The sequence below is a fragment of the Malurus melanocephalus genome, unplaced genomic scaffold (genome assembly GCF_030028575.1).
Source record: "Malurus melanocephalus ecotype Western Australia unplaced genomic scaffold, MMel_1.1 scaffold_104, whole genome shotgun sequence".
NCBI classification, from domain to species: domain Eukaryota; kingdom Metazoa; phylum Chordata; class Aves; order Passeriformes; family Maluridae; genus Malurus; species Malurus melanocephalus.
In genome coordinates, this window is record NW_026623336.1 from 1,521,399 (window position 1) to 1,538,467 (window position 17,069).

At 41.5% G+C, this 17,069-nt stretch overlaps 1 protein-coding gene across 3 annotated transcripts in view; it reads left to right on the top strand.

The window, feature by feature from the left end:
* The first annotated feature begins 2,030 nt into the window (after positions 1-2,030).
* Positions 2,031-17,069, top strand: part of FAM135B (family with sequence similarity 135 member B) — a 260,164-nt gene continuing 245,125 nt past the window's right edge. For 2 of the 3 annotated variants that reach the window (XM_057369165.1, XM_057369168.1), the window contains exon 1: positions 8,078-8,161. The gene's annotated coding sequence lies outside the window, so the exon portion shown is untranslated. Of the gene's footprint in view, positions 2,093-8,077; positions 8,162-17,069 lie in introns of those variants that run through there. The other variant, XM_057369166.1, reaches the window with a different exon arrangement.

The window sequence follows — 17,069 nt, forward strand, 5'->3', positions numbered from 1 at the left end:
AAAAAAAAGGTGAAAATTAGGTCTCTTTAGGAGGTCTGGGTGAACATCATGTATCATTTACACAGGCCGCTTGGAAGTTTTTATTAGGAACAGATTTAGTTCATGACTAATCTGAACCATATTTAAACCATGACCTCACTTATTCATTAATTTCTATCTCAATAGGATGCACTGGAGTGAGGAAAATCATCCKTGTGCGGTTTCTTCACATCGCTTGTTTGTATCTGCAATCATCTTTTCCTGTGAAAAATATCAGCCTACAAACAAAAAACTGCGAGACGTAGAAAGAAACCCCAGCTGTAAATCTGAGTCTTGTGGGGCCATAGCACATTGCTTCTCCTGGAATAATTTCTTTCCCTTTTAGGTGTAATCATGCAGGAAGTTTAACATRAAAACCAACAAAGGAAATTCTTATTGATTTATTCAGCACCATAAAGGTGTAACAGCAAAGCAAGGAGATATCCCTGAAGTGTCTTTTAAAGATGTGCACTGCATAGCAAATRGGTTTTAAAGTAAAACTGTGGAAAACATAATTAATTCAAAGTTAGTTCATGAAACCTGAAACAGAAATACATAAAAGAAGAAAAAGTGGGGAAAAATGGTTTATGCAGCAGTTCCAGTGTAAAAGCTTTCTACTGTGGCAAAAAAGAAGAAATCAGAAATTGTTACAGCCACAATCCAAATTAGAATTTTATTATGGTTCATGAATTTACAGAAGTTTATATCCTTAAATCTCAACTGTAAAAATTAATGAYTTGCTCAAAAGTCCAGATTCATATTCAGATACTTATCTGAAACCACTGCACGTGTCTGTTTGGCAAATGTTTGTTCTGCAGAGAGACAGAATCTTCCATTGAGTAATTTATCCCCTCCTGAGGTCTGGAGGACCCTGGCTCTCCTCACTGGCTGCACGGCTCCTTAGGCAGAGAATAGATCCATATTTTTCTGCTTGTTAAATATAGTCTGGACCTCAGTATTACTCTGGGTAGTATTTTTTTCAGAGTTCACACTTTAATCCCAGATACAAAAACATTGGTTGTGAACTGAAAGTATTCCTCTGAAAAAGAAGGCAAATTTTTTTCATTTCAAGCTTTGATATAAAAGTTGCTCAAATAGCTCACATAGATCCKGTCAGATTCTTAAAATCAGATATTTTCTAATCCAAATGGAGTCACTGGAGCAATTTATAAAGGGGTAAAAAACCACTAAACCCCGTGCTCTGGCAGCACCCTGCTCATGGTGTCAGAGCAAGGGGTGGATGCCATCACTGGGAGGGAGCAGCGCTCTGCTTCACTTCATGGGTTAGTGTGAAGTCTGCTGGAAGGGCAGCAGGAGTTGATTTGGTTTTCAGATACTAATGAGACAGTTCGAGTGGGATGGGGCATTAATTATAAGTCTGCTTAAAGGATCTTGTTTCTGGTGTGTAGAGAAAGATTAAATGATCAAAGGGAGCTCAGTGAGAGCAATGTGCCCAGCTTAGCTGCAGCAAAAGGAAACCTGAGGCAGCCAAAGAGCAGAAATGAGATGAAGACAGGGAGGTCTTTACCTGTGTGCATGGCCAAAGCAGTGGAAACACCACTTAAGAGGGTTTTGTTAAAGAACATATGTAGAAGGGAGAAATTTCTAGCTTGGCTGAAATTAAAAGGTAACAACCCTAAGGAACCACCAGCTGAGTGCAGTTCTGCGTCAGAGGCAGGATGGAAAGAATGATCTGATCAACACTGGATCATAAGTTTAGCTGGGATCATTCTGAAAAATGAATKATAATCAGCCTTATGGGATAAAACCTCCGTAAAGCATAATTCTTAACACCATATCCAGCTTTTCTGGTGCACAGCTGAGAGGCTGCTTTCATTCCCACTTTCACAGGACAGTCACATGGAATAACTACCCAGTAAATACCACATCAAATGGGAAGTAGCACAAGTTGCTCTTTGCGACAGAGCAGTATTTTCACCCTCCTCAGATATAAGGCAACTAGAACAGAGACCTATTTCTGTTAACAGCATATGGCTGCTTGAAATAAACCAGGCAGAGGGACCAGCTCTGGTGAACCAGTGATGAACAGAGACAAGGCAACAGAAAGACTTTGGTAAGTAAACCTTGCTATCAGCTTGCTTTGGTGTGCCTGCTCAGTAAACCTCTGCTCAATTTCCTCACTCTGGAAGTACCAAGGTGCAGACACTGAGTTTCAGGGGATAAATTCCTCAAGCAGTCACTACTCTTCCCTTGAATGTGTTTAGAAGTCTTTCAGTTTTGTAAATCCTGATTTACCTACGTGTTTAGCCAAATCAGCTGTTGCACATGGTGATCATCTACCTGCACCTCTCAGCCTGGTGGAAAGGCTTGGAACATCCCTTGCAAACCTGTCCTGGAGGACACATAAAGATGTTATGACACCATTTCATGCAACAGATCAGTAGTTAGGACACTCACAGAGCTTTGGGAGATTTAACTCCTTCTTCTGGCTGAAGGAAACATAGAACCAGAAATCCAGATCTGAGGCAGAGAGCTGAAGAACTTGGTATAGCTCACAAAAGCACTGTGGAGTAGCTCTCCTCCTCTAGTTTTTTTGAAGCAATTTCACTTTGATTTTAAAAGTGATAAATTCTTAAGGTTAAAAAAGAGTGAGTGTGATTATTAATAGTAAATCTCCTTTTGGGATGAAGAAGGGAAAACATTTCCCTTTGTTTCTGAGCACCTAAGGAAGGAAATATAAATTAATGAAGAATTGGGGGTAGGCAGGGGGAARTTCTGTGTGGTTACTGGGTTGACACAATTTTTTGTTAGATTCTCTTTGCCCAAATACTCCAACATGAGGTGCTCCAAGAGCTGCTCTCAGCATTTCATGGAATGAAACCCTTTGGGCAGATTGAGGTGAGGAGCTGTGGATTAAGATCAACAGCAGCAGGGCAAGTGAACTAATCTTGAGAGTCTGCCATGTGATTATGAATAGTTTATTCATTGAATTTTTGAATGAAAGACATCACTGTGACTACTCCAACAGTGCTTTGTAAGGAGCCTGGAATTCAGTTATGAAGTTTCTTCCTTGTGTTTTCCCCATGAAAGCCTCTTTGGCAACACTGTGAGAGGAATTGCTAACTTCTGTGTCCTCCCTGGGTTAGAGATTATTTAGATTTTCAACTACTGGTGCCTCAAAGCAAAAAGCTGCACTCAGGGTACACAGGATGCAGCGAGCCAAGTGCCTGGAGCCACTTCTGTTATTTCTGGGGCACCATGGATGAAAAAAGGGCAGAAGAAGGAATTTGCAGCTCGTGATTTTGAGGGCTCTCACCCTGAAATCCTGTTGACTCCCAGTAAACCATATGCAGACACAGAGTGTGTTGCTAGGAATGATATGTATCTTTTGTCTCTTTTGTCCAACAAAATACTGGAATGTGCAGGTTGTTGGAAGGAAACAGCTGCTCTGTTCAGCCCAACCCAAYGCTCTGAACACCAGGAAAGATGGAATGAGTGGTGATTTTAGATGAGTCTGCAGAAGGTTTCTGGCACAGATGCAGTTGCTCTGATACACGTGTGTAAAAACACCCACAATGCAGAGGGACCAGTACCTGAAGACTTCATGTGTGAAAGAAAGGGATCAGAAAGAAAGGGATTTTGTTGTCTTGAACTCTTGCAGGAGGAAGGAATTAGCTGTTGGAGAATAGACCTGGATGAGCCTAGCAACAGTCCTGGTTAATGATGGGTCCAGTTAGGCACACCTCAGCCATCAAAGATGGATCCTGTGTAACTCATGGTGGGTGAATCAACTGCAGGGGGCAATTTTAAAGAGAAAAAAGCTGAAAAGGTAAACAAGTGGAAGCCGTGTGTGATCTGAAAGTCATTCTGGAGTAATCTCTATTGCTGCAGTGTAACCTGCTGCATTCCCCTACACAATATCAGTGATAAATAGGCTTTTAGCTGTCTCTTACTTCTTCTGCTGTAAGCTCAAACCCACAAGATATGCAGGAGAAAATGACAAAATGACAAAACTAATTAACCAGACCTACTAAAGAAACATGCAATTTGAATATAAAGTTTGATCTTTTTAAAGTTTAATCTAATAACAGCTAGAAAATGAATCTACTCGAAGTTCAAGAACCAAAGTTAACTTAGTGTTCAGGTTTGTGTGTTTCACTGGGGCTTCTAATTTTTGCAATAACAAAGTTGCATGAATTTTTTTCATCCTAACAGGAAATGAGTTTTTAACTCTACCTTTGGGCGTACAATTGATTTCTCACCGTACTGGAGCTCCTATCAGCCTGTGCTAATTGGCACCCCAAGGAGGCAAATTAAAGAGGGAGGAGGTTTGTTCTGTCGTGCCTGGGAGCAGTTTCCCCAGAATCAGACCAGAGCATGCTGGCAGAGCAGCACGATCCAGGCAGGTTGTACAATGCCTGTGCTGTGCCTGTTTTGAAGACCTACAGGGTGGGTCCCCAGGGATTCAGTGTATTAATTTGCCCTGCCCTAAATTGACTCCAATCTGTTTCAAAGTGTTATTGATTGGAATGTTAAAGTCATTAGCCTCAGCATTTAGCTGAGGATATGAAGAACTGMGCTGAAGTTAACGTCACCAGGCCAAAGATACATGTGAGATAGAAACCACTTCTGGATTTCCCATGAATTGATCCAAAAAAAGATAATATCTCTGCATTGAGTCCTTGGTTCCCACACGTCACACTTGTTCTATATACAGTCATGTCTCCATGGTAAGCTGCTTTCAATTTTTTTTTTTTTTTTTTTTTTTTTTTTTTTGTACCAAGTCAGTAAGTAGCAAGCTAATGGGAAACCAGGAAGGTGAGAAGTTTTGAAGATAAGCTATTTTAAAGAGAAGCTAGAAATTCTCATATCTGAGAGGCCAACAGGAAAGAATTGTATATAATTTATCTTCTGCTCTGGGCTTTGGGCTGACAGTCATACAGAGTTGTTCATGGAAATATATTTCCARGTAATGAGCAGCGATGTGTCCTGGGCATCTGCAGTTCTCAGACAGTCTGGGCACAGGGACAGTATGGTTTGGAGCTCAGAAATTCCAATTAGCCCAAGAGGAGCAGAGGCCCAGCCCTATTCATTTGAAGCCATGGGGTAGGATGGAAATGTCAGAATTAATGATTGTAAAATGTGAATAATCTGCTCTGTTTGCTGGGACTCGTCCAGAGTCCTTAATATTTGGAAATTCTCTTAAGCCCTACAGCATGAGGTTCAGCATCCTTTCTTAATATTTTGATAGGGTGAATTATTTTAATTAAAAATTTTAATCATCAATAAAAAATAACTGTGGGTGCTTCTGATACCTATGTAGATTTTCTGTCCCATTTAAAATTCTGCCATTTTTTGGCCTCATCCCCATCCTACAGCAATTAATTACAGTTTAATCACATGGGTGAATTAAAAATGACATTCCTTTGATCTGCCTTTCATTCCTCACCTCTTAATTTCTTTGAACAACTATCTGGACTCATGAGAAAGGAAGAATCTTCTCCAGAGCATTCATTATCCTATATTCTTTTACCACATACCATCCTAGCCATCTGTTTTCTTAAATACAAAATTACAGCATTTCAGGGGTTAGAATTTATAGTAGTCTGCAATGTCCTTTAAAAAAAATGGATCCTTTGCACTTGGAATCTTTTCCCTGTGAACAAAAACTGCTTTTACATTCAGTGGTGAGCTACAGCATGTATTTGCTTTACTTTACTTTAATCTTTGTGTTTCTCACTTGTCTGGGTCATTTGGTTGGAAGGGACGTAGGTGCTGACTTTCAGCAACACTGAGGCTGAGATTCTCTCTGATTTAGACTTTGGTTTTCATTGCCTCATCTGCTCATTGCAATTTGCTGTCCCTCAGGCTTTTCTAGGAACAGAAATGCGAGTGTCCTCGTTATTGGTTTTTGTGTGTAGGGATCTTCTCTGACACAGACCTCCACTCCATAGCAGTGCCCACACCAAAATCAACCAAAAATATTAAGAAGAGCAAATGATTTAACTATTTCTCTCCTGAGAAAATCTTAAGCAAAGTCCACGAGCCAGGAATTACTTTTCAATCAAGTGTTAAATCCAACACTTAATTCACACACACACCTGGAAGTGTTGAAGGCCAGGCTGGATGGGGCTCTGAACAACCTGGTCCAGTGGAAGGTGTCCCTGCCCATGGCAGGGGGCTGGAACGAGGTGATCATGAAGATTCCTTCAAACCCAAACCATTCTGTGATTCTGTGAGTCTCTGATTCGAGTTCTTCTATTTTACAGGTGAAGGTTTGAAGCTGTGTAGGTTTATTCCCAATAAAAAGATGCTGCTCTGGATTGGAGTACTGAGCTGTCCCCAGCTGATTTGGGACTGAGAGTGGAATTATTGTGGTTCTGCAGCTGTGGGATGCAGAGCAGCAGTGATTGCTTTCCTCTGAAGGCAGATATTGTGGGTCTGGGYTGTGCCTTCTGAAGCATCAAGAACACAAACAGGAGATGTGCAAGGCTGCCCTCCTAAAACAGGAGAACTCTTCCATGCTCTTCCCAGGTCTCATGTTTGATGGAGAGCCATGCTTCAGCTCCCTCAATTGTGGAGCTATGAGGAACAGGATGTGCAAATACACTAAGACATTTGGGAGTCTGAGACCCTGCTTAATGAAATTAGGGTAGAGATAACTGCCTGTAAATATACTTGGAAGAAAAGAAAGGTATCACCACAGAGGGAACAGAGGTATTTAAGCTAAGTAATAAGACACATTAGTAAATAAATATTGAAGGTTAAATGATTTTTTTTTTTTTTTTAACTAGTGAAAGTGTACACAGATAACCCTCTCTGAAATGACCCAGAAGAATACAGTAAGAAATAAATTAAATCCTGCAGGGARATAAAAATTGACAGATTCTTCTTCTCTGACCTTCTGTTTGTTAAAACCAGAAAATAAAACCCCCAAACCAATCTGCTTCTGTGTGACTGAAACTTGGAAAGCTAGGACAGGAATAATGAGGAGGGGAGAGGAACACTTGGAAATTGTTTCAGGAGTAAAAATGGAAAGAAGAGCTAAAGGTTAAAAACRACAACCAGAAAGTTTGAAGTGCGTTTCTTTGGAAATATGAGCTGCCCTCACAGCAGGGAGCAGAAAGGAAAAGCTCAGCACCTGAGACTGGAAAATGCAGGAGAAACACAACAAATGGCAAGTCCTGACATGAGGTGTTTGCGTGGTTCTGTGCACAGAGGGCAAGAGGAAAAGTCACATTGCCCGGGAGCAGAGCAGCTGATAGCATCGGTGTTTGCACATCACCTCATTAACAGCAGCAGGTTCTTGCCAGGTGCTGTCTTGTTCCAGGGCTGGAGAGAAGGGCTGGACACAGCCCTGTCACCACGGTGCTATTTTTATCCGTAAGCAGAAGATTTCTGAATTAGAAAGGACTTCGGCTGGCAAAAGGTATCACATCCCTTTGATTTCAGGAAATGCTCACAGCAGCTCTCTTGATTCAGGTACAACAAGCAGCCCTGATGCTCGTTTTATTCCCCAAAACTGCTGCATRTTGTTGAAAATGCAGAAAATATTAYGARAGACACCAAAAAGCCCCTTGTATTGTTTGATTCCWTGTTTTGGTTGTTTTTTGCTTTTCCAGAGGAATTAATCACTTATAGCTCCAACTTCAGATGTTAAGACTCTCAGTTTGTCAAATATCAGGTCTGACATAAACAGAAAGCAGAATAGTTCTGTTCTACACAAAAGAAAGAAGAAGGAAACAAAACAAAAACATGCATACTTGAATGCCATTTTTCCAGATCTAACTCAGGCTGACAGTCACCACGGTCATTATATGTTATACTAGAATCTCATTACTGCAAAATGCAGTTATCTCAAAATAAAATTTTATACAGCTGCTATTCCCATTGCTCTGATTTCAGAAGAAGAAACAAAACAAATCCAAGCTTCACTATGATACACATAACCAAAATGCTTTGACGTGAGCCAGCACCTGCAGCAAGACGAGCTCACCTAATGCTGCCAGTGATGCTGTGGGTGTAGATGAATATGTATGCACATGTTTGGGATCTTAGTCCTTCCCACCACTTATCATAATCTAGATTGTGGTGGAGCTTCTCCTATAAACACTCTGCCTCCTAAGGCACATATTTTTATTTTTAAGAGGCGCCACCCAGAAGAGCAAGCTCGCTGAAACTGGTAAGTTGTTTGAACGAGGAAAAGATGAAGATAGAGAAAAACAGATTTAGAAAGGGGGGAAAAAAAGTTATTTTGCATTATAATAGGATAAAGGGATAAAGTAAGGGCTGGAAATAGATGTTGCAGATCAATATTGTTCTCTGTGCAAGGAGACATCTCAAATCTCCAAGCTGTCTGTCAATCTTGACGTGAGCTCATTATTGTGCAAAATTTTGGTTATTGTCTTCCTTTAATTGAAATGCATTGAAGACTCCTCTTTGAGTGAGGTGTCAAGATCAGCTGTCAAAAGCTGACAAAAAGGAGGTGAAATACCACAAAATCTTTAACTTCATTAATGTMTTGTCTTCCCCATGATGACGATACCGTGTTCTCACCATCCCATTGTTTAATTGTTTAATTGTTTAGTTGAGACCGAGGTAACAGTGTAAGATATTTACGGATAAATAAGGGTTTTATGGAGCTTCCAAAATATTATTTCTTTTGTGCTGCATGTGAAAATTGGGATTTAGTCTGTGAGCTTTCCTTGAGGACTTTGGTATGTTAGTGTCCATAATGAGGCGTGATGTAATAAAGCCTTGTTGAAACAAATTATTCAAACTAAATGAAMAGAGTAATCTGTTTGTTTATTTGCTGATTCCCTGCTTGACTTTCCAGCTCAGTGGCTTGTGTAAAGTTGYCCTGTAAGTTATGGGTTTGTACACAGTTGTATTATGCTAATCATAGAAATGGAATTAGACTTTCTAATATGAGACTATTCAGACTTGTTTGTGGTTTTTTCCTCTCTTCCTGGGAAAATTATCTGTATGTCTGCTGCTTCTGGAGTAGCAGAAGCTGTTCCAGAGAGTATCTGGAGAAGGAGGATTCCTGTAGTGGTGGATTGTGGTAGTGAACAGCTAAGGGAAGAATAAAGATACAGTCTGTGGACTTGCAGGGTGTTTGTCTTGGTGGCTGAGGTTTTTAGGGTGTTTCTTTATGGCTCATTTGAATTTCCTGGAGTGATKCTGGGACAACCATGGCAGAATCATTTCCAGAAGGAACAGAATTGTGGGCAGGTGCTTGAATGATTGTACAGGGTGGTTGTATCAGCAATGCTCACAAGGCTACAGGATGTGGTCAGAGGGATGGGTGGCATCCGAAACAAACCATTTCAATGTTATTATTGTGGAGGGGTGGCCCACAAGAGAAAGATGACCAACTCTGCTCCCAAGGAAAGCATCCGCTCACCTTCCCCTGCAGCAGAAGGACTCAACTTTACATCCTGTTTGACTCAGCTGAAATCTTGGCCTCTGTAGAGCTTTTGCATTCCCTTTATCTGRCTTGGCTGCACTTTAATGGTTCCCTCCTTCTGGGTGAGATCCTTGCTCCTGTGAACTCAGGTAACTTGTTCCACAGACCTTTCTGTGTGCATGGCTCCTGTTTGTTGGACTTGGAACACCCCCTTCTAATCAAAGGAGTGTCAGGGAGAACTTGCTGGCGTGTCTGCAGTGGTTTCAGCACAGTGAAATTTGTGTGTGTGAAAGGAGAGACTTCAAAGKATGTTTGAACTGATGAATGTTTTGAATGTTTACTGATGTTCCTYTCCACAGAAACTGCCAGAGATGAAGGGGCATGGTAAGAGCTACTGAAGGAAGGCAGAAGGTTGTGAGTGCTCTCCTGAGTGTTTGGGATGTCCATTAGTGAGCTGGGGGGCTCTGGCAGTTCTTGCCTTGTTCCTTTTAACTCTGCTCCAGAGATCAGACCTTCCCTGATAAGGTATTCCTGAGCCCTGCCATCTCTCCTGCTGGTATTTACAGATCCATTAAGTATTATTTTCCATTGTTAGTTTGATTGGGAACTCCTCAGCTCTGATAGAAGATTGTATTAAAGCTTATATAATCCCTGCCTGGCTTATTTGTTTGCAGGATAATTCTCCAGTCATGTTAACTTAATAAGACATCTCTTARTATTCCTCCTGTGTTTCTGTGATTCTAGCAGAAGGTTCTGCTGGGAAATTTGGCCAACTATAGGAAAAGAGGCTGTTTCAAGCCCCAGATTCTTGCATTTCTTTCAGACTWTCTGCAATTTCCCAGTGACACTGAAATCCATAAATGGACCCTGACATTGGAGAAGTCCAGGGGCTTCTTAGGGATCTGATCTAAACTGAGCACTTGGATACTTTTTTTTATTGCTTATTTTTATTCAGGATATGCACTAGATAAGGTTTATGGGATGAAATCCTGGCATCTGAAGACAATTTCTTGACTRTGGTAGTGGCAGACACCGCTGTCTCTCAGGCCCCTGACTTGGGTGTTACTGTTCTGCTGTCTGAGTGATTCAGGCAGAGCTGGGTATGACACAAGGTCTGCAGGAGCCCTGATCTCCTCTGAAGTGACAGCAGGGAAGCCTGGGGTGCCCTCAGTGCATCAGACATCTTCATGCAGCAGCTGTGTCCTGGGGTGAGAACCCCTCTGAGGTGAAAGCATTCCCCTTTTTCCCACAGAAGAAACTTGTATTAAAGCATCTTCTATCTCAATTTGATAGCTTGTGTTTTGGATTGCCTGCCCTGGGAAGAGCAGTGCTGCTGATGTCTGGCACTGATGTCCACTGCTGTAGGGACTAACAACAAACACAGCTCTTCTGGAAACACAAAAATGGATTGAGATGTGAGGTTTTACTGCTTTGACTGGAGTAAAACATATTTTGTTCCAGTTCCAGTAMTAAAAAGGGCTCACAAAAAGGAGGGAGGATGACTTTTTTACACAAGTAGATAGTCATAAGATATGGGAAGTTGGTTTTAAACCAGAAGARGAGAGATTTAGGTTAGATTTTAGGAGGAAGTTTTTTACTGTGAGGGTGACAAGCCCTGGCTCAGGTTGCCCAGAGAAGCTGTGGCTGCCCCATCCCTGGAAGGGCCCAAGGCCAGGCTGGATGAGACCCTGAGCAGTCTGATCTAGTGAGTGGCATCCCTGCCCCTGACAGGGAACTGGATGATCCTGAAGGTTCCTTCCATCCCAAACAATTCCATGACAATTCTATGTGTTATTTGATGTTTCTGTGCATGCCTTTTTAATTTAAAATAGCAACCAACCATACAATCAGAAGACTGTGYAAAATTCCTTTCTTATCTCAAGTTTCAGAAAAGAAAAAAAAAAACACCCAAACACGTGGAAAACAATATGAATAAGGTAGGGGAAGCAGCTAAAACCCTGTGGGGTTTGTTTGTTGGAAGGCTTTCCCCAGGCACTGTACTTTTAAATGCTTTCTTGCACAAGCATCTTGTAATGCAAGGTTGGGCTGTGTTGTCATGGAGACTTTCAGGTTACCTCATCATTTTGCTAGAAAAGACAAATTTCAGAGTGGCTGCCATTGTACTAATTTAGTCACGAGACCTGGCTTCCCACTGGTYCTATGCCTTCAGTCCCCATCCTTGTTTACACTAAATCTTATTTATGCCATTGTAGGCATAAGAGTGGTTGCATGTTCTTTTATGAAGCTGTCTTCACGTGAATTCACAGTGCACAGCACAATAAATTAATGCGAAGGGAGATTTATAGTCAGGCTAGGAAAAGCCTGCAGATAGACTTCAGTTTAAGGAAGGAAGAAATCTGCACTGCCATCGTCAGAAACCAGAGCTGTTTGCTCTGTCATGTGGCACTGAGTGCCCAGAACCTGGGGAAAATCATCCAGGCACTGTGCATGGGATGTCTAAGCTAAAACCTGGATAGCACCATTATTTCTCTCTGTGGTGATTCCAGATTCAGTACTGTGACCAGAGATCTCCAGCTGACACTGGAAATGATGAATTTGAATGCATTCTGTTGCAAAGTGGTTTGTATGTGTTGGGCTTTCTCTGCTCTCTGCCTAGCTCTTCTTCAGATGGGATTTTCCCTGCAGTAATGCAGAAAAATGGATTTTACTCCTGCWGTCTGCAGGGTTGGCCTCAGGCAGCTGTCCACCTAAAAGGGTTTAAGAAAAAATCAAYATCTAACTGCCACAAGCAGCTTCCAAAAATGATTTTTGCTGTGACTTTCCTCTCCACTTCCCAACTCTCCTCTGCTCAAGGTTGCTTTAACATCCACCTCAAACTTTATTTTTTGGGAATTCATCAATTCTTCCTCACTTCATCTCTGTCTTTCCCTGCTCCAGCCTCATACCCCCTCAAACCTTCATGATTCTCTTGCTTTTCTCTCTCTGTGCTTTGCCAGTCCTCTCCCTTCTGCAGGAAACCATGGATGTTATCAGATGCTGCTGGTATCAGACAGTTGTGAAGAATTTGCAGGGATGCCAGTGTCTATCTGTGCCCTTCCCCAGGAATTATGTGTAGGTGGAGGTGACAAATGACATGAAGCCCTCACAAGGCTATTTCAGACGATGTGGGAAGAAAATGGACCTCTGTTTGTCTGGGTTGCTGTGTCCTGTCTGCTGTCCCTCAGATTTATTTCACCTTTGTAGGATATAAAGATTACGTGAAACCTATTTAAAGCTGATGTCCTGAAAGGACTGTTTGTCCCTATGACTTTTTTTTTTTTTTTTTTTTTTTTTTTTTTTTTTTTTTTTTTTTAGGCTTGGAGTTTTTTGTTGTTATTGTTTCTTTGTTTCTTCTTTCCTGTCCTCACTTAGAGTCACATCAAAATGTTTCTGGGTTGTGGTAACTTGTCAGTTCACATCCTCACTGTGTCTTTCCAAGTCACTTGATCTCAGGTCTCTGACATAAGAAACCCCCCTGTTTCAGGGAGGAAAGGGGTTACACTTTGGATTTTATCTACTTGGTAAAAAATAACCTTGCTTTCTCCTTCTGAATGGTTCTTTCTTCCATGTTAAAAGATTGGGAGGAACCAATAAAACCCCGACTGATTGTAGGGAGATAAAATGTTCACCAATGGTCAAAGGCTCTTCCCTTCAATTTTTGCCTTCTAGTTGTCYCTTTCAAACATTTCCCCAAATACTTTAGTCCTCCTTTGGATTGCCCCAGCATTCCAGACACACCATGATGTGAGAGGGCTCTTTGTGGGTTGGTTGGGATTGCTGTGGTTGGAACAGCACCCAAATCTTCACCATCCACAGCTGAGCAAATAAGGGCAAACTTTGCCTGCTAAAGAGATGATACAATTTGAGAGTGTCCTGGTGGTTCCTTCTTAGCTTCATCCCATGGTGCTGGATGCTGAGGGAAACCTCATCCTTAACACAAAGAGCTAGGAAGATCCTGCCATTCTTGAGTCTTGAATTGAGAATCTCCCAGGAGCTGAAAAATTGCTATTAAGTCTTCTGGGATATGCTGCTGGTATTCCCACACACAGTTTCTCACAAGTTTGAAATGGCACCAAATTCCTAGAGGAGCTCACCTCCATGGGAAGGAGACTCAGGTCTAAACTGTCCCACTGATTGCTTTTGTAGATCACCTTGGTTTCTCCCAGTTTAAGTCAACATATATCTATCTGTTAGTTTACATTCCCTGGGAATAGATCCCAGAGAATGCTGTGTTCTGCTGAACAGCCTCRTCCCATTCATGTTTAAATCAGTGTTCAGCTTCAAAAAATTCAATGAGGTAGGAAGGGAAGTATTTGATGTCTGTTCTGACTTGCAAGTGTSTGTTGCTCTGAGGTAGAGAGCTCCTTCAGAGGACAGATCCCTGTGTTTCTTCTCAAGAGTAACCAAAAAACAACCCAAGTGCTATGTGGCCTCTAAGTAGTAGAATGTAAAAGTTTTAATGCTTTTTTTTAATTTTACTTTTTAATTTTTTTTTTTTTTKTTWTATATGCAGGGATTTTCCAGCAGGAAGTGTTTCGTTGCTGCTTTGCTGTCACATGTTTAAGGCAGTGGTTTTCCCAAGAGAAACAGAGACACCACAACAATCACTATGCTTATGGTCTCAGTGCAAGATCCCAGGCAGGTTATTTAAAGCCTTTTGACATGATACTGTTGAAAAAGGGATTCTGATTTTAAAAGCTTTAAATTCCAAATGTTTTGCAGGTGCTTTGTCCCACTAAAATGCTTCCAGGTTTCAGGAAAGCTAGGCTGGGCTGAGGGCTTGGTGGTTATTTTAAGCAGTATTCTGCATTTAGCAACCTGCCATAAATCCTCCTTAGGAATGCCAGCACGCACATTTGTAAAATATGGACACCATGAAGCAGACTGCAGCTTTTAAGAAGTGACAGAAAAGCTACCTCATGTGGCTCTACCTGACCCTTGCTGATCTTCAAATGCAGCACATTAGCCAAATTATCCTGCTAATGCAAACTGTACTTGTGGAATAGGCAGAGATATTTCATAACCCCTAACAACATTCYTCTGCAAGCAGAGACAAAAACCCCCTCAAAATACATAAAATCCGGCAGTAATTTGTTTCTTTAAGAGATCTCTAAATCTCTCTTATGTAGTTATTAACTGGAATGTCCCAATTGCTTTTGCCTGCAAGGAGCTTGGAAAGAATGGATTAAATGATTTTGTTAATTGCCCACCCTGCTTGGCTCAGATGGGTGCATATGTACCAGTTATATTTATTTGGCAGGTGTTCCTTTCCTCTCTGTGCTTTGGACTTGTTGTTCCCTCTTCTGTTACTCAATCAAGGCTTATAGAAAAAAAAAGAAAAAAAGAAGGAATAAATAAAAGAAATGAGTAAGATGCTTGAGCATTCTGTAGCAGCACAGCAGTGTGGAAGGTACAGGAGGAACCTGAACATCTGACCTCTCCTTCAGATGCTGCTGAACTCCTTGCTGGATGGGAAAGCTGAGGTGCAGAAATTAGGACCACAACAATTAAAGGATTATTTCATGCTCAGAGTTTATTTAAATGCAGAATTTGGGTAACATTTAGGTCTTCAGTACCTATGCAAAACTCACTAATCTGGTGTATGCTGTACCTCATACAAGGAAGAAAAGTTCTGTTGCCACATTTCTRAAGACTGGGTGTCACAGTGTGTGACAGAGAAGTGGCCTGGCTCATATGAGCAAAGAAGTCTGGCCTGGGCTGGGATTCAGAGCTGTCTCTTGAGCAGTGAACAGGAAACTGCTGCCTAGCAGATTGCCAGCTCTGACTTCATGTCATGGAATATGGCAAACAAAGCTAAAGATACCGGCCAAAGATGCTTAGAAACCCACTGTGAGCAGACACGAGTCCTGTGGCTCTCTTTAACCACCTCTGCAAACCAGTGAGTTACCAGGAATCTTGAGCAGAAGAAAAAAAGACAGGTTCAGGATTTGAAGGGTTAGATTCAGACACAAAGATTATGATGAAGCTGTGGATAAATCCTCAAATGAGTTTTGATTTTTTTTTAGCCAGTGGGCCTAAGTCTTCACTAGAGAGCATATGTAAAAATACAAAATTGACTTCTGTCCTTTCCTTCTTTCTGTTTTCCAAGGATGAACATATCTCTGGAATTTACTGAGACAGGTGCTSTGCTGCCATAGATTATGGCAGCCCGAGGAAAATCTTCGAACTGCATGTAAAATACCAGCTTAGAGCTCCACAGCCAGCTCTGCCGCTCATGTAGGCGAGGGTTTGACCTTCTGTTTCGGGATGCAATTCTGGATGCCAGAACAGAACACTTGGGCACTGTCATCATCCAYGGCCTCTTCCGGGATGGAGAATAATCTTAAACGCTTCTGTCCTTCGGTGAATGAAGCCAAAGGCCAGACACTCTGGCTTCTGTCACCTGAAATCCTGGGCAGGTTGCCATAACACACTCTGTTTCATCTTCCTTTCTCGCTGTCAGCTTTACTGCTGCCTGACATAGCACGCAAGACACTTCAAAGTCAGACAGTGCTCAGGCAGTCACACTGGAGAAGTGGCAATGACATTTCTGTGGTCCCACTGATGCCCCTAACCTAATGATCAGTTTTTTGTGTGTCTGTGTGAGTYGTTTTAAATATCTGATGCTGTTATGAAACACCTACCTGCCAACCTCAACGGGACATAATAAGGCTTAATTAAATGCTTGCAGTGTATTCTGCCATGCTGGGAGGCAAGGTGCTGCAGAAGGCAAAATATTATTACAAATAAATAGTCTATCACAATCTGGAAAATGGGTAAAAAAAATAAAAACATAGCCTAGTCCAATCACTTTCTGTTACACTCTGCAAGCACACTGTAGCTCATGAACTCTAAGAGATTCTCCCCAAAGGCAGGTCCTTCATTGACGCAAGAAGCTGTCTCACACAAAGAAAGTAAATTGTGGGTGTTAGACAGATATAGAGCCAGAAATTGGGAATAATTGAATAATTCTGCTATTCTGCCTTTGTGTGTTTTTTTGTTACTTTTATTTTGTGCGTGTGTTTTTTCTTTCATTTGATTCAAATGCTTACCTTGCTGTGCTCAAGATCTGAGTGATCCACTCAACCTCTCTCTTTAGCCAGGGCAGATAAATTACTTTTTTTTGCCACAAAACCCCAGATGGTTTGGGCTGTTTTTGTAAAGCAATACAAGTTTTGACATGAATTATAGTTAGACAAGTTTGGCTTTTTTTTTTTGCATTTGTGTATCTACACTGTGCATATCTACATATCTGTGTCTGGAAACATGGATTCAGTCAGCCAGCATGCTGGAGAAGGGTTTTTGTAGAATGCATCTGAAGTCCTCCAGTATGTCAGATATATTCAACAAAGGTGAAATATGGCTCATGCTGAGACCATGAAGCTGTCCTTATCTCAGCCACTGAGTCTGAAAATGGCTTGCAAAGATCTTGTCATCCAGAACATGAGGTGGACATCAGTATGCTGCTCAGATAGTGCTGGGGTTTTTTCCTGCTGATGGAGATCTTCAGTTGTTGTACCTCATATCWGCAAACTGCTCAGCTTGCTGAGGATGTGACCCACAGATTCGGCTTGTTCGTTAACTCTCCATGCTGTAACTTGTTTTGCATTTGATATCCTTCTCTGGGTAAAGCAACTGGCACTTTTGTGTCACTAAGTGGTAGCCATAAAGAAAATCAGCT